This window comes from Myxine glutinosa, chromosome 3, assembly GCF_964187855.1.
Source record: "Myxine glutinosa chromosome 3, kmMyxGlut1.1, whole genome shotgun sequence".
Lineage (NCBI taxonomy): Eukaryota > Metazoa > Chordata > Myxini > Myxiniformes > Myxinidae > Myxine > Myxine glutinosa.
This window is the reverse complement of record NC_136263.1, coordinates 172,398,724-172,420,635: the sequence shown is the minus strand read 5'-3', so window position 1 is coordinate 172,420,635 and position 21,912 is coordinate 172,398,724. Positions and strand designations below refer to the sequence as shown.

General features: G+C 47.4%; 1 protein-coding gene across 8 annotated transcripts in view; it reads left to right on the top strand.

Moving 5' to 3' along the window:
* Nucleotides 1–1,929: 1,929 nt before the first annotated feature.
* Nucleotides 1,930–21,912, top strand: part of LOC137423053 (glucocorticoid modulatory element-binding protein 2) — a 131,590-nt gene continuing 111,607 nt past the window's right edge. For 3 of the 8 annotated variants that reach the window (XM_068109834.2, XM_068109829.2, XM_068109836.2), the window contains exons 1-2: nucleotides 1,930–2,064; nucleotides 6,156–6,196. The gene's annotated coding sequence lies outside the window, so the exon portion shown is untranslated. Of the gene's footprint in view, nucleotides 2,065–5,638; nucleotides 5,725–6,155; nucleotides 6,197–11,203; nucleotides 11,359–21,912 lie in introns of those variants that run through there. The other 5 variants (XM_068109835.2, XM_078774740.1, XM_068109830.2 and 2 more) reach the window with 3 other exon arrangements.

Below are 21,912 nucleotides of genomic sequence, written 5' to 3'. Positions count from 1 at the left end.
ACCCTGAGCTGGGGTCACCTCCATGAGCTCCATCCATGACCAAAGGTCCAGTCACACCCTGAGCTGGGGTCACCTCCATGGGCTCCATCCACGACCAAAGGTCTAGTCGCACCCTGAGCTGTGGTAACCTCCATGAGCTCCATCCACGACCAAAGGTCTTGTCGCACCCTGAGCTGGGGTCACCTCCATGAGCTCCATCCACAACCAAAGGTCTCGTCGCACCCTGAGCTGGGGTCACCTCCGTGGGCTCCATCCACGACCAAAGGTCTAGTCGCACCCTGAGCTGTGGTCACTTCCATGAGCTCCATCCACGACCAAAGGTCTAGTCACATCCTGAGCTGGGGTCACCTCCATGAGCTCCATCCACGATCAAAGGTCTTGTCGCACCCTGAGCTCGAATCAGCCCCATGAACTCCATCCATGATCATAGGTCTCGTCGCACCCTAAGCTGGGGTCACTTCCATGAGCCCCATCCATGATCAAAGGTCTAGTTGCACCCTGAGCTGGGGTCACCTCCATGAGCCCCATCCACGACCAATGGTCTAGTCGCACCCTGAGCTGGGGTCACCTCCATGAGCTCCATCCATGACCAAAGGTCTAGTCGCATCCTAAGCTGGGGTCACCCCCATGAGCCCCATCCATGATCAAAGGTCTAGTCGCACCCTGAGCTGGGGTCAACTCCATGAGCCCCATCCACGACCAAAGGTCTAGTCGCACCCTGAGCTGTGGTCACTTCCATGAGCTCCATCCACGACCAAAGGTCTAGTCACATCCTGAGCTGGGGTCACCTCCATGAGCTCCATCCACGATCAAAGGTCTTGTCGCACCCTGAGCTCGGATCAGCCCCATGAACTCCATCCATGATCATAGGTCTCGTCGCACCCTAAGCTGGGGTGACCTACATGAGCCCCATCCATGATCAAAGGTCTAGTTGCACCCTGAGCTGGGGTCACCTCCATGAGCCCCATCCACGACCAATGGTCTAGTCGCACCCTGAGCTGGGGTCACCTCCATGAGCTCCATCCATGACCAAAGGTCTAGTCGCATCCTAAGCTGGGGTCACCCCCATGAGCCCCATCCATGATCAAAGGTCTAGTCGCACCCTGAGCTGGGGTCACCTCCATGAGCCCCATCCACGACCAAAGGTCGAGTCGCACCCTGAGCTGGGGTCACCTCCATGAGCTCCATCCACGATCAAAGGTCTAGTCGCACCCTGAGCTGGGATCACACCCATGAGCTCCATCCACTATCAAAGGTCTCGTCACACCCTGAGCTGGGGTCACCTCCATGAGCCCCATCCACGATCAAAGGTCTAGTCGCACCCTGAGCTGGGGTCACCTCCACGAGTCCCATCCACGATCAAAGGTCTCTGCCCATTAGGCCAATGAGGAGTATGAGGGTTGTGCCTTCACCATGAGTTGACATGTTATTGTTATATATTGGGAGTGGATCAGTGGAAATCTTTGCTTGGATTCCTGGAAGTTTGATGGCTTCGGTCTTCAAGGCGAGCAAGACCCGTAACTGCATGACGTAGAAAACTTGTGGATGATCCTCTGAAAGAGAAAACAACGTCAGGTTCGTGAAAGCAATGCCAAGTATTAAAAAGCTGCCATTTTGAAGTTGATGAGTAAAAGGTCGACACTCTCAGAGAGGGCGACACTCTCAGAGACCGATCAACACCCAGGTCGTCGATCATTTTGAACACCTTTGCCATTAGGATCTAGTTGTAACGACCCTCAACCGATATATCGACCGAAATCAAGAGATCGTCGTCCGGCTCGTGACTGCGCGACTTTCAAGACCTTCGGTTCACGACCATTCGATATAATTCAAATCACTTACAGTTACAGAAGCGTATTTCCAAACAAGGCGGATTCTCTGCAGCGCCCTCTACAGACCGTTTCACGTCACCGCCCGCATCCCCTCCCCTCCCGCCCCGACCCGCCATCTCGCCCCATCTCCCAAATCAAGACGGCGTTGTCGAGAGGCCGCCATGCGGCAGCGCCCGTTCTGAGAGTCTGGGTCCAACGGAGATCGTTTGAGGCCCAGGGCTCGGCCGAACTGGTGGGTAGTGCGAGCCGGGTCGGACCCGATCCTCACCGGGCCCCGCGGTTACCCCCCTCCTCCTCCTCCTCCTCCCGGCGTGCCTGCGTGGCCGCGTCCGCCGCACGACGTAACCGCGCCATCGCGGGTCTCTGTCTCTGTACCTCACTCTCGGTGTCTCTCTCTCTCTCGTCATACAGACTACGATCGCACACCTCATCCTTCTCACGGGACGGACGCCGCTCTCCTCAGTTCGTTCGCCTTTTTACCAACCCGTTCACCCTTGGGCACAACCACCACCACAACCACCTTTTACTCTTCTGTCTTCCTGTCACCCTCTGGCCTCTGTGCGATCATCACCTCCTCAATTTCAGGACCTTCGTTCGTGTTTGTTTGGTCTTGTTGTTTTTTTTTTGTTTTTTTTCCTCCTTACCGCGCTGGTCGTTCCCCAGGGCCGCCGCCATCATGCGGCCATTGCCGATCTCCCGTGTCGACTGTGCATTTTTATTTTGTTTTTGGACTTTTGCAGTTCCGACATTGGTTTTTGTGTGTGTGGATGTGTTATCGTTTTACTCGGCAATTGTGCGCGGTGCACGGATCTGCTGGACTCACTGAGCATGTTCAACACACGCAGCTCTATACTAGAGCGAAGACGAGGTGTGAAATGACGAGCAAAAAAAAGAAGAGATTGTGTCACCCCATTGAGTGGTGTCGTGGAGTTGGGCACCTGTGTGATGTCGTGGAGTCGGGCACCTGTGTGGTGGCGTGGAGTCGGGCACCTGTGTGGTGGCGTGGAGTCGGGCACCTGTGTGGTGGCGTGGAGTCGGGCACCTGTGTGGTGGCGTGGAGTCGGGCACCTGTGTGGTGGCGTGGAGTCGGGCACCTGTGTGGTGGCGTGGAGTCGGGCACCTGTGTGGTGGCGTGGAGTCGGGCACCTGTGTGGTGGCGTGCAGTCGGGCACCTGAGTGGTGGCGTGCAGTCGGGCACCTGAGTGGTGGCGTGCAGTCGGGCACCTGAGTGGTGGCGTGCAGTCGGGCACCTGAGTGGTTGCGTGCAGTCGGGCACCTGAGTGGTGGCGTGCAGTCTGGCACCTGAGTGGTGGCGTGCAGTCTGGCACCTGAGTGGTGGCGTGTCAGTCGGGCGCCTGTGTGGTGGCGTGCAGTCGGGCGCCTGTGTGGTGGCGTGCAGTCGGGCGCCTGAGTGGTGGCGTGCAGTCGGGCGCCTGAGTGGTGGCGTGCAGTCGGGCGCCTGAGTGGTGGCGTGCAGTCGGGCGCCTGAGTGGTGGCGTGCAGTCGGGCGCCTGAGTGGTGGCGTGCAGTCGGGCGCCTGAGTGGTGGCGTGCAGTCGGGCGCCTGAGTGGTGGCGTGCAGTCGGGCGCCTGAGTGGTGGCGTGCAGTCGGGCGCCTGAGTGGTGGCGTGCAGTCGGGCGCCTGAGTGGTGGCGTGCAGTCGGGCGCCTGAGTGGTGGCGTGCAGTCGGGCGCCTGAGTGGTGGCGTGCAGTCGGGCGCCTGAGTGGTGGCGTGGAGTCGGGCGCCTGAGTGGTGGCGTGGAGTCGGGCGCCTGAGTGGTGGCGTGGAGTCGGGCGCCTGAGTGGTGGCGTGGAGTCGGGCGCCTGAGTGGTGGCGTGGAGTCGGGCGCCTGAGTGGTGGCGTGGAGTCGGGCGCCTGAGTGGTGGCGTGGAGTCGGGCGCCTGAGTGGTGGCGTGGAGTCGGGCGCCTGAGTGGTGGCGTGGAGTCGGGCGCCTGAGTGGTGGCGTGGAGTCGGGCGCCTGAGTGGTGGCGTGGAGTCGGGCGCCTGAGTGGTGGCGTGGAGTCGGGCGCCTGAGTGGTGGCGTGGAGTCGGGCGCCTGAGTGGTGGCGTGGAGTCGGGCACCTGAGTGGTGGCGGTGAGGTGGAGGGCTGCTAAGTGGTGGTTTGGATGTTGGTGGTGTGTAGGACTACTGAGTGGCAATGGTTGAGTGCAGTGGTGGCATGGTTGAGTTGTGGTGTCACCAGGTGTTGGCGGAGGCATGCCGCTCGGCGGCAGTGGCTTTGCGCATGGCGGCGACTGCTCGACGTGGGCCCAAGCGGCAGCGACGACTCGACGCGGACCCAAGCGGCGGCGACTACTTGACGCGGACCCGAGCGGCGGCGACTACTCGACGCGGTCCCGAGCGGCGGCGACTACTCAACGCGGGCCCGGGCGGCGGCGACGGCTCTACTCAGGCCCAAGCGGCTGCGACGGCCCTACTCAGGCCCAGGCGGCTGGGACGGCTCGACACAGGTCCAAGCAGCGGCGACGGCTAGACATGTGTCCAAGCCACGGCGACGGCTCGACACGGGCCCGAGCGACGGCTCGACATGGGCCGAGCGGCGGCGATAGCTCGACGCGTGCCCGAGCGGTGGCGACGGCTCGACGCGGGCCGAGCGGCGGCGACGGCTCGACGCGGGCCGAGCGGCGGCGACGGCTCGACGCGGGCCGAGCGGCGGCGACGGCTCGACGCGGGCCGGGCGACGGCTCGACGCGGGCCGAGCGGCGGCGACGGCTCGACGCGGGCCGAGCGGCGGCGACGGCTCGACGCGGGCCGAGCGGCGGCGACGGCTCGACGCGGGCCGGGCGACGGCTCGACGCGGGCCGAGCGGCGGCGCCGGCTCGACGCGGGCCGAGCGGCGGCGACGGCTCGACGCGGGCCGAGCGGCGGCGACGGCTCACCGTGCGCCTGAGCGACTGTGTGTAGAGTGGTTGGCAGCTGAGTCGTGGTAGTTGAGCGTAGGGCGATGAGTGGCATATCACATTGCTGGGCCGTGGTGTTGACTTGCTGTGCAGCTGTATGGCGGCAGTGGTGTTCCCCCCAAATAAGTGGCTTTTGCAGCATGTCGAGTGGCTCATTTGCCGCATTGGTGTGGTCTGGAGTCATAGTGGAGGTATTGTCGGTATGTTGAGCAGTTGACTGGTGGTTGTTGTCTGTCTGAGTGGCAGCGGTGGTGTGTCAGATGGCTAAGTGGTGGCAGTAGAATGTTGGGCTGGTGAATGGCAGCGGTGGCTTGTAGGGATGCTGAGTGTCTTTGGTCATGTTCAGCCTGGCCGAGTGGTGTGCCATGTGGCTGAATGCGGTGTCAGTGTGTCACGCACATCTGTGCAGGCGTGCCACTCGTGTATTGCGAATGGCTGGGTGGCGTGTTCTGCGTAGCTGGGTGGCATTGTGTCCTGCTCGACTTGGCGTCCGCGGCGTGTCATGCAGTGTTGTGCAGCAGCGGTTTGTTTGTGGCTGGTCGGTGGTGGCTTGTGCGTGACTGGGTGGCAACAATGAATGTGGCGGTATGTTATGTGGCTGAGCTGCAGCGGTGTGCTGTGCAGCTGAGAGTGGGAGGAGCAGGAGGCGGTGGTGGGTGGTGTCCGAAGTCCTTGTGGTAGTAGCAGTGGCAGTGTGGTGTTGTGCAGCCTCTAGACGGCGGTGTGATTTGTGGCGGAACTGAGACAGCAGTGGTTTGACATGCGGTTAAACGGTTGCAGAGCGTCAGTGTGTCCTATGTGGTTGTGTGTCATGCATGTGAGCAACGGCAGTGGTGGTTTGTAGAAGGTCTACAAAGTTGCTGAGCGTCCATGTGTCCTGCAGCTTTGCAGAGTTGTTGGTGTGTTATGCGGCTGAGCGGAGGTGGCAGTGATGTCAGTTGTGGTGGCATCTGTGTTCATCACATATGAGTGAGTGTGTGTCTGTCTTGCAGTGTTTGTGTTTTCACTGAATTACAGTAAACTCAAGTTGCATGGGCTTAGTTGAGCATGCTTCCTCTTCACATTTTGTTTCGTCCTAACTTCCTGCGGTTCCTCCATTAGAAGTGGCATCTCAAACATTTTGTATCCCACTGATTGTCCGGATCTGGATTCGGACCTGCACCAAATTCTTGAGATATCACACGCACAAACAAACAAATAAACAGACAGGGGTGAAAACATAACCTCCGTCTACCTTTGGTTGTAGAGGGGGAAAAGTTTTTTTTTTTTTTTTTTTTTTTTTTTTTTTTTTTTTTGCTTGTGCCAGTCTCCATCCACCCTCTTTGACACTTAGAATGAATGAATTCACGAATCTTACTATAATTCACCAAATGTTTGTCTGTCTGTCCGTGTGTTTTCAGGTACCGCAAAAACGGCTGAACCAATCGCAACGACATTTTGGGTTGGTAATCCTGGGACCCCGTGGAGTAAAATAGGCTATATTGTTTTTCAAAAATTTTCACAAATTTTCCAGTTTTTCCAAACACGATGGAATAATATTTACCGATATGAACACTGATGTGGCTTTTAATGAAATTCTACAAATACTGTTTAGATTGTGATGATTTGCGTGTGATATGATTTAACGGATGTTTGTATAAATCGTTTAAAATAAAAAAAAGCCTTCAATTTCTGATATTTTGCCTTTTCATTTGGGCCTCCCAATTGAAGCCCCGCCCTTAGGGCGGGTACCGATAGTGTATTTAATGTGAACTTTACTGCAATTTTTGAAATCTGTTTATGGCAACCAAATATGTATCTTTTGGGGGTTAAAAAGAACCCCTCAGTCATCCTTACAAGGCCATACATGGCTTGTCTTTTGGAGGCCTTTTTTTTCAGGGACTTGCATCTCGGGCGAGCCCATGTTGATAATTTCTATCATGATTATGCCCTGATTATTACCTGGTAAGATGACCCTTCAATCCCTAATATATATTGATGAATGAATAAATAGATACCTGCCGTTGCTTGCCTACGATGCAACGGCCTTTTAAGGGCGAAGGGTCCCTGCGTGTCATGGTTGGGTTCACTCTACATTCAAACCGAGTAGCATTTTGGCCTTTCGCCAGACTGTTGGCACGGAATTGTTTGCTTTGCTGGAAAAAACATAGCAACTTCGAAAAGATAACGACAGCCTTGAGAATTCTCTAAAGAGCGTAGTGATGCAAATACTCGTCAATGGGAAGCAAGGGGTCACGTGCGCCTTCGAAACGACCACGGGAGTAGACGGGGTTGTCTTGCTTAGGGTGGAGAGAAACATTCAACCGTTTCGACCCAATGTCCCCTTTAGGTTCGTCGTAGAGATTTTAACCTGGACGATTAATTTTTTTGGCACACGTGCAAGATAATGGCATTAGAAGACTTGGAGTACTTTTGCATTTATTGCAGGCACTTTGGTGGGCAATATGGGATTTTGAAAGTTGGTGATTTTAATTTTATTTCAATTTTTTTTTCTTATTCTTAGACTTGCGTAGAAGCTTGTATCTATCATATGCATAACTAGAATGGCACTCGGTAGAGCACATACCTCCGCCAGGTTGAACAGCTTACGTTTTGCATCCCACTGATGGGCCGGATCTGGATTCGGACCTCAACCAAAATCTAATCGGCTTGTTCTCGTCACCGAACCAACTCGTCCGCCAAGTTTTGTCATAGCTCCACCACAACTTTTTGAAATATCAGGATATATATCGTTTTTTATCCCATCTCTCAATGGTGAAGAATCACTTAGGAAATTAAAAAAAATTCTCGTATCTGGATCCGGATCTGGATCTGGATCTCCACCAACATCAAATTGATTCGTTCTTGTCACACACCCAACCTGTCCAGGTTTCGTCCGAATCCGTCCATAACTTTTGAGATATCCTATTTTTCGTTTTTGGCCCTATCTCTCAATGGTGAAGAATTCCTTCTTTTTTGTTTTTATGGGATATTGCCCACCACAAAGCCAGAAGGCCACTCGAGGTGGGGACTACAACAACAAACAACAGGCATTTTAAGGCCATTTTCCCTGCTAGAGCGGGGGTTAGCCTTGCGGGCCCCATGACGATCTTCTCCATTTTGCGAGGTGGGGGCTACACAAAGAAAACAAAAGCAGAACAACCAGCCCCTTGGATTGAAACAAGACAAATGTAAAAAGTTGTCTCTTCACAGAACAAAAAGGGCCGGGAGGGGTTAACTAGTCGACTTCGAGACAACAGTGCCTCTACTCCTACCTCCATTACTTAAGAAATTAAAAAAGAATTCTCGTGTCCGGATCGGGATCTTCACCAAAATCGAATCGATTCTTCCGTGTCACACACCCAATCTGTCCCCCAGGTTTAGTCTGAATTCGTCCATAACGTTTTGAGATATCCTGCTATTTTTCGTTTTTGGCACTATCTCTCAATGGTGAAGAATCACTTAAAAATTATAGTATCTCGATCCGGGTCTTCACCAAAATCTAATCAATTCCTCCTTGTCACGCACCCAACTTGTCCACCAAATTTCATCCGCATCCGTCCACAACTTTTTTTAGATATCCTGCTCACAGACAGACAGATAGATAAACAGACAGGGTGAAAACACAACATCCATCCGCTTTCAGTTTCAGTTTTAACAAGGATAATGGTAGACATGAAAATGTATGTTTTACATTGATTATAAGCTGAGTGAGCCCAACTCGGGACAGTCAATCTGACCTTGTCAGGCAATGGGCAAACTCGCATGCTATATGGGTTCCATGCACACGAGCCAGGAGAAATGGGAATATTAATAAGCGAACCCAAATATGAAAGTTGTGACCTAGGATGGGCGGGCGGTCATAGTGTTGACAGGAAAAGGGGTTTGTGGGGTGGGGTGGTGTTCTCTGGAAGGCCAGAGTCACACGTATTGGAGAAAAGAGTTGTGGTGTGCAGAAAGCCAAATCTTTGCGAGTTTAACTGGTTGGGGAGTTACTGAGTGTGTCCTGGAAAAGCTCTAGACCATTTTGTTGGCTGCGTGAGGAGGGTCGTCTCGATAGGAGGAGAGAGGCCACTGACCCGCCTGCAATGTGAGAGCAGCAGGATTTGTGCTTTGACCTCGTGGCGGGTCATTCCAATAATCTCGAGAGCTTTAGATTCCACAGAATCCAGGAGAGACGGATGCGATGCTGGGGCACCAGTCCTTCAGGGAGAGCAATACCCCAATTTTACAACGTTACACCATTGTATGAAGATCAAATGAATCGTCGATCGGTAAATGCACGTACTCTTAATTTACCAGTCATTTCTGGGGCGGGAAGTCTCGCCTTGCATTTGTGGCTCTCCGGTTGCGAAATGCATACTTGCATCACGTGTGTTTCCTTCAAAAGTTGATAATCAAGTCAAGAAGTATTGGTCAAAAAAATAAAACGTCAAATCAAAAAAAAAAATCAAGTCGAGAAAAGAAAAAGATATTTGTTGGTTTTGTAAGGTAATCGAAGTTTTCGCTGATGCCTGAACCTGTTTCAACAGTCCTGAGCAAAAGGTGTGCGCGCTCACACTGATGATTCCACTATTATCTTTTTTGATAAACTCTCCTGACTTGCTATTCACATTTATTTATCAGCAGAAAGCAAATATAAATTGTGCGTTCAAATATTGTTCATTCTTTGCTGCTCAAGTGCTCTCATTTCGCATTTTTTGCCAAATCATAAGGAAATGGACCTTCTCGTCGATTCGCCGGTGCTTTCTACCTTTCCTGCAGAAGGACTGAGCGCAGACCTGTCAAGATAGTATTGTGGTGTCTGATGAGTTCTGAAGAAGCAATATCAGGCAAATCCATCTGATCCTCTTTCTGTACTATAAGAGAGATGTTTGTCTGTCTGTCTGTCGCTATTTTTCTCAGAGAAAGGTCCATTCTGACATCTACATTTCCGAACCCGGGGGTTGGCTTAACGGTTGATGTGGCTGGCTTAAGACCTTAGGGTCTTGTGTTTGAGCCTCGCTTCCAGAAAGATGATGCAACCAGCGGGCCATAGGCTCCATACAAAATGCTTCCTCAAACTCCTCCATTTTTTCCGTTCAGCTCAGTAAAAACACTTCTCAAAGTGTTCGCCAGGCTGGATGACGTGACGGTATTCCGGTTCCGTTCCGCCGCGGGATTGTTATTGTTGTTCTGTTTCCCTCCCGTCCCTTGAAATCCAATCCCATCACCGGTCCTTAACGGGCATATCATCTTGTTTTTATTATTCCCATTGTGATTTGTTATAAATTTCTGGGACTTTTTTTTTAATTCAGAGGTCAAAGATCATGCAAGAGTTGTACAATAATAGGTGGCAGGATGAAAGGGTACAGCCAGATAAAACACAGATACCAATAACATATTTGTGGAAAAGCCGAGCTAACAGTTAGAGAGAGAGGGCCACGAGGTGCTTGTCGACAGCAGTCCTGAACAGTTGGATGGGAAAGCAAGTAACGTATTCACGTGACTCGCCAGACCTGCCCCCCCCCCCCAAAATAAATTAAATAATTGAGTAGGGCTCAAAGATGGAACCTGATGAGGGTAAGGAGGTATGGACTTGCATAAGTGTGCGCACCCACGTGGGACAGATTAGGGGGCAGACAGGACAGGAGGAGCAAGACAGTATAAAAGTTTACGGAGGACTGCAACACCTGTTTGCGGTGAGAGACAAAGGCCTTGTTTTCACTTCCTGGTGAGGGCCTTGGATTCTAGAGTTTTTAGTTAGGCTTGGTAGGATGCGGCAACTTTGACTTACCTCTACCATTTGGGAAATAGGTGGTAAAAACAGATAATATATGGCTACAACTGAAAATAGAGTTAAAAAGTAAGCTGACACAATCTTTTAACACATTTAAGAGGAACTTGCGAAACCAGAGTTTCAATTCCAGCAATAGACCAGGCCTGAAGTTCACTCTGCTTTATGTCCTCATTGATAATATAACTGGTGACATATATTTTGCCATATATGGTTATTTTCATTTTGTTCACTGGTAAGACATGAATCAATTTATGTACGATTCCGAAGTGTTAAATGCATTCTCCTGTAATCTCACAAGTCATAGTCCGCTGCAAAAACACCTCAATATATCTCCATCCATTAACCGTGCTCTCGTCGGAAAGGCTCCGCATCATGGTGCCCGCATCTCTACAGTAGCGCCGTGTCCCATTTCAGTTGGCCGTAACAAAAATGTATCAGCCATCATGTTTGGATAATTTTTTTTTTTTTAATGCCAATTCGAGGCTCGTGTAAAAGCAAAAGACCTATTACGAGCTTAGGCTCATTATCGGGTAGCATCATTGGCTGATTTATAGCTAGGTCGGGATTCAAACCCTGGCTGGGCAGCTTAGAGACGAGTGCACATACTTCACTGTATACTTTAATAGTACATTCCAAGGCGATGGACAAATCGGTACATTTTGTGGCATTTGAGCATTGATTCACAGTGTACCCACAGCTTCGGGTGGCTTTTCTCTTAAGTACTCAGAATGGAATGCCTTTGATGTCACCAACCTTATCTTGCTTTTCAGTGGTTTGACGAATCAGGAACTCCACCTCCCTCTTGCCCTCCACCTTGGCTTCTCCTTCCACCCTCACATTACAAGGTTTTCATCAAAACTGTCCCAGAAATAACTAGAACGGCACTCGGTAGAGAGCATACTTCCACCAGGCTGAACATTTTTTGTTTGGTATCTCTCAGAATGGCAAAGAGAGCGGATAGGTTGAGGGAGCAAGGTCGGAGGTAAAGAGGTAGACTACAGTTGAGATGCAAGGATTGTGTGAAGAGGGATATCAGAAAGGTGAGGGTGGTTGGAGAGTGGAGAGAGTTGGCTGAAGACAGAGGGATGTAAAGGAGGATCGTGTTAAAGGCAGGGCAGAAGAAGCTTGGTACCACCGGACCTCACCCTTTATAAAAGGAAAAGGAGGAGGACAACAAAATCCCACTGAAAGGCCTGATCTGGATTCGGACCTGAACCAAAATCTAATCAGCTTGTTCTTGTCACGTTGTGTGTGTGTGTGTGTGTGTGTGTGTGTGTGTGTGTGTGTGTGTGTGTGTGTGTGTGTGTGTGTGTGTGTGTGTGTGTGTGTGTGTGTGTGTGTGTGTGTGTGTGTGTGTGTGTGTGTGTGTATGTGCATATATATTTGTGTGTGTGTGTGTGGATGTCCAGTCACGTGAAAAAGTAAGTACACCCCATGTAAAGTTTTGACTTTTTCAACATATTTCAACATACAGCTATTTGATCTTCATTTCAACAATATTGATAGATAAAGGACCAATACATTCAGAACTCCGCTGCCCGTCTACTCACCCATTCCCGGACCCGTGACCACATCACCCCCGTCCTTTACAAGCTTCACTGGCTCCCCATCTCCCAAATAATCCAGTACAAAATCCTCCTCTTGACCTACAAAGCCCTCCATAACCTGGCCCCATCCTACCTGGCTGACCTCCTCTCCAGACACACTCCCACCCGCAACCTCCGCTCTGCTGGTACCAACCTCCTGACCCCGCCCACCCCCCATCCAGACCAAATTCAGATCCTGGGGGGGACAGGGCCTTCTCCATCGCTGCTCCCACCCTCTGGAACTCACTACCTCACACCATCAGAGACTCCTCCTCACTCACCACATTCAAAACATCACTCAAGACCCACCTGTTCAACACTGCATTCAACATTTAACCCACAGCATCTAACCCCTGACTGTCTCCTCTCCTTCTCCCTCCTTTGTGCTTTGAATATTTCCCTTTTGATTCTTCTTTTTTTGCAATTGTTATGTTTTGCTATGCATTATGTTTTGCACACTGTCAAAGCGTCTTTGGGCTCCCTGAAAAGCGCGATATAAAATAAGTGCATTATTATTATTATTATTATTAAAGGTGATATAATATAACAAATATCATGAAACATTTACATTTTGTAGTCCATTGTATAATTTAAATAAACATAAATGCAAATTTTGCATGTGGAAAAAGTAAGTACACCCCAACATTTATCACTACTTCCAATACCTAAAATTAGAATCAGGTGCACCAGCTCAGGTGCAAATGATTAGAACATCGTTAGAGAGGATCTTGGAGGAACCTGTCTTATTTAAACCTCAGACATTTCGTTTGGTTTGCTCTTTGTTGTTGAAGTGTTCGGCGTCACCATGCCTAGATCAAAAGAGCTCTCTGAGGCCTCCGGAAAGAAGGTTATAGATGCCCACGAGTCTGGGAAGGGATTTAAAAAGATCTCCAAACAATTAGAAATCAATCATTCGACTGTCTGGAAGATCATCTACAAGTGGAGAAGATTCCAAACAACTGCCAACTTGTTCAGGCCAGGCCGCCCCAGCAAGTTCAGCCCGAGAGCAGACTGCAAGATGCTGAAAGAAGTCTCTAAGAACCCCAGAATGTCATCACGGGACCTATAGGTAGCTCTTGCCACTGTTGATGTCAAAGTGAACGAGTCTACCATTAGAAAGAGGCTGCACAAATTTGATCGACATGGGAGGTGTGCCAGGAGGAAACCGTTGCTGTCCAGAAAGAACACCAGGGCAAGACTAAAGTTTGCCATTGAACACCTAGGCAAAGACCAGCACTTCTGGAACAACGTGCTCTGGACAGATGAGTCAAAGGTAGAGCTATTTGGCCACAGTACTAGAAGATATGTTTGGCGAAAACCAAAGACAGCATTTGACCACAAGAACCTGATACCAACTGTAAAGCATGGTGGTGGAAACATTATTATGGTTTGGGGCAGCTTTGCTGCATCAGGGCCTGGGCAGCTCACCATCATATAATCCACTATGAATTATTCATTGTACCAGAGGGTGCTTGAGGATAATGTGAGGCCATCTGTCGGAGGAGTTGAAGCTCAACCGAAGGTGGACCCTGCAACATGACAATGACCCTAAACATACCAGTAAATCCACCAAGGAATGGCTGAAAGGAAAGAAATGGAGGGTTCTGGAATGGCCAAGTCAAAGCCGGGATCTAAATCCCATCGAGATGTGGGGGGGTTTGAAACGAGCTGTGCATGCAAGAAACCCCTCAAACATCGCACAGCTGAAAGAATTCTGCATGGAGGAGTGGGAAAAAATGTCTCCCAGTCGATGTCAGAGACTGGTAGACAGTTATAAGAAACGCCTACTTGAGGTTGTTTCTGCCAAAGGGGGCAATACCACCGATTGAAGCCAAGGGTGTACTTACTTTTTCCACATGCGAAATTTGCATTTATGTTTATTTAAATTATACAATGGACTACAAAATGTAAATGTTTCATGATATTTGTTATATTATATCACCTTTATCTATCAATATTGTTGAAATGAAGATCAAATAGCTGTATGTTGAAATATGTTGATAAAGTCAAAATTTTACATGGGGTGTACTTACTTTTTCACGTGACTGTGTGTGTGTGTGTGTGTGTGTGTCTGTCTGTGTGTGTGTGTGTGTGTGTGTGTGTGTGTGTGTGTGTGTGGGTGTGTGTGTGTGTGTGTGTGTGTGTGTGTGTGTGTGTGTGTGTGTGTGTGTGTGTGTGTATAAGAGAGAGACAGACTTGTGAGGAACAGAAATGAAAAAACCAGAGAGAGATAGAGATATAGACGTTTTGTTTTGTGTAGTTCTACTGGAGCTTTCTGATGTGGAATTTCTGATTTGTGTAGTTCTACCGAAATGATTGTTATGATCTCCTGAGTCAATGTGGCTAATTTATTACAAATAATCCGGAAGAATTCCCGTGAAGAAAGCATGGTTTTTCACCGTCGCACTTGCAGTGTTTTTTAAATAAATCAATAGTGATTTAAAACCTCTGAGCGTTGGTAAGCTGTCTGGAACATTCCTTATTCAAAATAATCTGGACAAGAGGGCCGTTCCAGGATATTCATCTATCTATAATTCCACTAATCTCTGTGTGTATGTTTGTTTGTTTGTTTGTTTGTCTGTGACCGCTGTTTCTCGACAACCACGGGTCCGATATACTTTAAACTTGCCAGGTATATTGCTGGGGACCCGAGGATGTGCCTTTTCAAGGTTTCATATTAATCGGACAATTACTTACCGAGCTATGTCCAAAAAACGATTCAACCAATCAGAGAGCAGCGAGCTATCGCGTGTGCCGAACGTGGCGAACACACTCTGCCTCGGACGGCACATTTGAGAGCGTATTCATTTATTTCACGTTGGCAAACTATGTTGCCGCTATGTTGGCGTTAAACTATGTTTTAAAACTAATTAAAACCATTTCATGTAAATAGAGGGGGGGGGGGGGGGGATTGTCACTGTACTCGCAAGCCGTTCGCCGTTCGCTTTGGCGTGGCGAATGGACCAAAACATTTCATGGACCAAACCATTTCATGTAAAGCGTTCGCCGTTCGCTTTGGCGTTGCGAATGGACCAAAACATTTCATGGACCAAACCATTTCATGTAAATAGAGGGGGGGGATATAATTTTAGATATATATATAGTACGGGCATGCCCTAGTCTATCTATAATTCCAGTAATCTCTGTGTGTATGTTTGTTTGTTTGTTTGTCTGTGACCGCTGTTTCTCGACAACTACCGGTCCGATATACTTGAAACTTGCCAGGTATATTGCTGGGGACCCGAGGATGTGCCTTTTCAAGGTTTCATATTAATCGGACAATTACTTACCGAGCTATGTCCAAAAAACGATTCAACCAATCAGAGAGCAGCGAGCTATCGCGTGTGCCGAACGTGGCGAACACACTCTGCCTCGGATGGCACATTTGAGAGCGTATTCATTTATTTCCCGTCGGCAAACTATGTTGGCGCTATGTTGGCGTTAAACGATGTTTTAAAACTAATTAAAACTAATTTGCGATTCTTTCGCTTTCCTGCGATATGCGACCTTCCGGAGCTCCTGTGAGAGCGTGCGCCATTACGGATAGTACGGGTACGGGCATGCCATATGTTGGCGTTAAACTATGTTTTAAAACTAATTAAAACCATTTCATGTAAATAGAGGGGGGGGGGGGGGGGATTGTCACTGTACTCCAAGCCGTTCGCCGTTCGCTTTGGCGTTGCGAATGGACCAAAACATTTCATGGACCAAACCATTTCATGTAAAGCGTTCGCTATCTATAATTCCACTAATCTCTGTGTGTATGTTTGTTTGTTTGTTTGTTTGTCTGTGACCGCTGTTTCTCGACAACCACGGGTCCGATATACTTTAAACTTGCCAGGTATATTGCTGGGGACCCGAGGATGTGCCTTTTCAAGGTTTCATATTAATCGGACAATTACTTACCGAGCTATGTCCAAAAAACGATTCAACCAATCAGAGAGCAGCGAGCTATCGCGTGTGTCGAACGTGGCGAACACACTCTGCCTCGGACGGCACATTTGAGAGCGTATTCATTTATTTCACGTTGGCAAACTATGTTGCCGCTATGTTGGCGTTAAACTATGTTTTAAAACTAATTAAAACCATTTCATGTAAATAGAGGGGGGGGGGGGGGGATTGTCACTGTACTCGCAAGCCGTTCGCCGTTCGCTTTGGCGTGGCGAATGGACCAAAACATTTCATGGACCAAACCATTTCATGTAAAGCGTTCGCCGTTCGCTTTGGCGTTGCGAATGGACCAAAACATTTCATGGACCAAACCATTTCATGTAAATAGAGGGGGGGGATATAATTTTAGATATATATATAGTACGGGCATGCCCTAGTCTATCTATAATTCCAGTAATCTCTGTGTGTATGTTTGTTTGTTTGTTTGTTTGTCTGTGACCGCTGTTTCTCGACAACTACCGGTCCGATATACTTGAAACTTGCCAGGTATATTGCTGGGGACCCGAGGATGTGCCTTTTCAAGGTTTCATATTAATCGGACAATTACTTACCGAGCTATGTCCAAAAAACGATTCAACCAATCAGAGAGCAGCGAGCTATCGCGTGTGCCGAACGTGGCGAACACACTCTGCCTCGGATGGCACATTTGAGAGCGTATTCATTTATTTCCCGTCGGCAAACTATGTTGGCGCTATGTTGGCGTTAAACGATGTTTTAAAACTAATTAAAACTAATTTGCGATTCTTTCGCTTTCCTGCGATATGCGACCTTCCGGAGCTCCTGTGAGAGCGTGCACCATTACGGATAGTACGGGTACGGGCATGCCATATGTTGGCGTTAAACTATGTTTTAAAACTAATTAAAACCATTTCATGTAAATAGAGGGGGGGGGGGGGATTGTCACTGTACTCGCAAGCCGTTCGCCGTTCGCTTTGGCGTTGCGAATGGACCAAAACATTTCATGGACCAAACCATTTCATGTAAAGCGTTCGCCGTTCGCTTTGGCGTTGCGAATGGACCAAAACATTTCATGGACCAAACCATTTGATGTAAATAGAGGGGGGGGGATATAATGTTAGATATACTAGGGCATGCCCGTACTATATATAAGCTAGGACGTGCCCGTACGTGGGTGCCCGTTCCTTGCCAAAAAAAAAAAAAAAAAAAAATTTGTGTAGGGGTGTGTGTGTGTAAACATCCTAGGGCGTGCCCGTACGTGGGTGCAAAAAAACATGCGTGCAAACAACAACAACAAAAAAAAACTTTGAAACCACGTGGCAGTAACGACCACAGAACCCCCCCCCCCCCCCTCTATTTACATGAAATGGTTTGGTCCAAAGCGAACGGCTTGCGGTGTTTGGTAAAGAAATCGCCATAGCTCGGTAACTACTTGTCCGATTAATTTCAAACCTTGAAAAGGCACATCCTCGGGTCCCCAGCAATATACCTGGCAAGTTTCAAGTATATCGGACCGGTAGTTGTCGAGGAACAGCGGTCACAGACAAACATACACACATACACACATACAAACACACATACAAACACACATACACACATACACACAGAGATTAATGGAATTATAGATAGATATATAGTACGGGCATGCCCTAGTAGCTTATAATTTATCATCGAAAATCCGAAGGGGGTGCGCACCCCCTGCACCCTCCACCCCTCCCCTCGGATCTGCCAGTGGTGAGGTGTTTTGAATTATGTGATGGTGAGGTGTTTTTAATTACGTGGTGATGAGTTGTTTTTAATTACGTGGTGGTGGTGAAGTGTTTTTAATTTTGTGGTGGTGAGGTGTTTTTAATTTCGTGGTGGTGAGGTGGTTTTTAATTATGGGGTGGTGAGGTGTTTTTAATTACGTGTTGGTGAGGTGTTTTGAATCATGTGGTGAGGTGTTTTGAATTACGTGGTGGTGGTGTTTTGAATTACATTGTGGTGAGGAGTGTTCAATTACTTGGTGGTGAGGTGTTTTTAATTTTGTGGTGCTGAGGTGTTTTTAATTTCGTGATGGTGAGGTGTTTTTAATCACGTGGTGGTGAGGTTTTTAATTTCGTGGTGGTGAGGGGTTTTTAATCACGTGGTGGTGAGGTTTTTAATTTCGTGGTGGTGAGGGGTTTTGAATTTTGTGGTGGTGAGGTGTTTTTATTATGTGGTGGTGAGGTGTTTTTAATTTCGTGGTGGTGAGGTGTTTTTATTTTTGTGGTGGTGAGTTGTTTTGAATTACCTGGTGGTGAAGTGTTTTGAATTACGTGGTGGTGAGGTGTTTTGAATCATGTGGTGGTGAGGTGTTTTGAATTATGTGGTGGCGAGGTGTTTTGAATTACGTGGTGGTGAGGGGTTTTGAATTACGTGGTGGTGAGGGGTTTTGAATTATGTGGTGGTGAGGGGTTTTGAATTACGTGGCGGTGAGGGGTTTTGAATTACGTGGTGGTGAGGGGTTTTGAAATACGTGGTGGTGAGGTTTTGAATTACGTGCTGGTGAGGGGTTTTGAATTACGTGCTGGTTAGGGGTTTTGAATTACGTGGTGGTGAGGGGTTTTGAATTTTGTGGTGGTGAGGTGTTTTTAATAATGTGGGGGTGAGGTGTTTTTAATCACGTGGTGGTGAGGTGTTTTTAATCACGTGGTGGTGAGATGTTTTTAATCACGTGGTGGTGTGTTTTTAATTTTGTGGTGGTGAGGTGTTTTTAATTTTGTGGTGGTGAGGTGTTTTTAATCATGTGGTGGTGAGGTGTTTTTAATTTTGTGGTGGTGAGGGGTTTTTTAATTTTGTGGTGGTGAGGTGTTTTTCTTTTGTGGTTGTGTGGTGTTTTTAATTTTGTGGTCTTGAGGTGTTTTTAATCATGTGGTGGTGAGATGTTTTTAATTTTGTGGTGGTGAGGGGTTTTTGAATTTTGTGGTGGTGAGGTGTTTTTATTTTGTGGTTGTGTGGTGTTTTTAATTTTGTGGTGGTGAAGTGTTTTTAATCACGTGGTGGTGAGGTGTTTTGAACTACGTGGTGGTGAGGTGTTTTGAACTATGTGGTGGTGAGGTGTAATCGTCTCAAACTTCCAGTCTGCCTACTCCTCCCGTAAGTATGTGCTGTGGGGTGCTTTTTTGGAAAAAGAAAAAAAACATTTCAACCTAAATCTTCAATCTAAATTGCTTATAAAATGTAATATCACAAACATTGCAAATACATTTGTGCAAAATAATTGTTTGTATTATGATTGGTGTAAGTCATGACCACACAGCAACTCAGGTACAGACATTATAAACAAACTAAAACAAGCCTATTCCTCTGTAACGATGCGCAGCGAGCCGAGCCAAGCTAGTATATATATATATATATATATATATATATATATATATATATCTATATTATAATAGCCGTAGATGATTCTGTCTGTCTGTCTGTCTGTCTATCTGTTGGGTGTCTGTCCGGGGTGTGGCTTACTCGGTTTGCAGAGTAGCTCCACCCATAGCTCCACCCATTCTGGGAGTGGCTATAAACAAATATCCACCATTTTATTAACTCGCATAGCTTTGAGTCCTGTTTTGTAGGCCCGTGGTGTCTTGCTCTCCCCCAGTTTTATTTCAAATCAAATTCGATAAAACATTTCATTTTTCACAGTCGCTAACATAGTTTTAGACTCGGTTGAAAAAAAACGGGAAGAAAATCCGATGAAAGTTGCCGTTTATAGAACGAAATGAATTCTCAAAGGCCTGTAACTTCAAGGCCATTGAGTCTCTCTCACGCCTTTATCTCCAATCTAACTCACCATATGATTTCATTTTTATCGATGGTTTTACTTTTAGACTCGGTGTCAGCAATAATTGAGAACAATCCACACACGCGGGAAAATGCAGAGATATATTTTTTAAAATCGCGTCATGGTGTATCATACACCGCCCAACATGACACCGCCGGCAATGTGTCGATATATATTAAAAATTCGCTTTTGCTTTTCCGTTATGATATATTACTATTTCGTTTGATGATAGTCGTCACAAAAACGTCAACAATGATGCCGACATATATTTCTTCGTTTTTATTTCATTCAACATATTAGCCGGAAGTAAAATATGTTTCAGGAAATTACCGAGAGATATTTCTTCGTTTTTTTTATTAGTTATGTGCGCATACACTTTAAATAGGTTTATTTGAAATCTTTAATTTTCCACAAACATTCCACACACGCGGGAAAATGCAGAGATATATTTTTTAAAATCGCGTCATGGTGTATCATACACCGCCCAACATGACACCGACGGCAATGTGTCGATATCTATTTTAAATTCGATATATCATTTCATTTTTCACAGTCGCTAACATAGTTTTAGACTCGGTTGAAAAAAAACGAGAAGAAAATCCGATGAAAGTTGCCGTTTATAGAACGAAATGAATTCTCAAATGCCTGTAACTTCAAGGCCATTGAGTCTCTCTCACGCCTTTATCTCCAATCTAACTCACCATATGATTTCATTTTTATCGATGGTTTTAGAGTCGGTGTCAGCAATAATTGAGAACATTCCACACACGCGGGAAAATGCAGATATATTTTTTAAAATCGCGTCATGGTGTATCATACACCGCCTAACATGACACCGACGGCAACGTGTCGATACATATTAAAAATTCGATATATCATTTCATTTTTCACAGTCGCTAACATAGTTTTCGACTCGGTTGAAAAAAAACGGGAAGGAAATCCAATGAAAGTTGCCGTTTATAGAACGAAATGAATTCTCAAACGCCTGTAACTTCAACTTCAAGGCCATTGAGTCTCTCTCACGCCTTTATCTCCAATCTAACTCACCATATGATTTCATTTTTATCGATGGTTTTGGACTCGGTGTCAGCAATAATTGAGAACATTCCACACACGCGGGAAAATGCAGAGATATATTTTTAAAAATCGCGTCATGGTGTATCATACACCGCCCAACATGACACCGACGGCAACGTGTCGATATATATTAAAAATTCGCTTTTGCTTTTCCGTTAAGATATATTACTTTTTCGTTTGATGACAGTCGTCACAAAAACGTCAACAATGATGCCGACATATATTTCTTCGTTTTTATTTAATTCAACATTATTAGCCGGAAGTAAAATATGTTTCAGGAAATTACCGAGAGATATTTCTTCGTTTTTTAAAATTAGTTATGTGCGAATACACTTTAAATAGGTTTATTTGAAATCTTTAATTTTCCACAATATAATTTACTTGCCATTTATCATTTGATGATTACGAGACAAATTCCTCTTGAGGATCGTGACAATTCATGCGCTGCGTGGAAACTTCTATTTCCAAAATGAATGAGACGATCGATGAAGAACGCAGACTTGAACAGGATGCAGCAAGAAAACGAATGAGACGGGCGAACGAGTCCATCGACGAACGTCAATGCAAACTTGCGGGGTCACCCGTGGGAATCCCACGGGCATGGATGTGTGTGACATTTCGACATATTGAGTTAGATGCTGCACATTCATTTTTACAAAATGGTTACTGGCAAGTCATCAGATCCAGAAATGGTGTAAAAACCACCGTTTAGAGGCCATTTTTCCCCGCAAAGCGGGGGTTGGCCTTTTCGGGGACCGTGGTAGTTGTTGTTTTTTTGTCCCCTTTTTGAAGCAATGTTTTACGGCCGGATGCCCTTCCTGACGCCAACCCTTTTTGCCGCCTTCAACGACAAACAGGGAATTACCAGTGAACTGGTACTCAATTAGCCGACCTCGGAAGGATGACAGGCTGAGTCAACCCCCCTGGCATTAATTCGGCGATCGACCGAGATTCGAACCCAGGATCCTAAGCCGGCACCCTAGCCGCTAGCCCAACACCAGAAATGGTGTCATGAACACAATTTATTT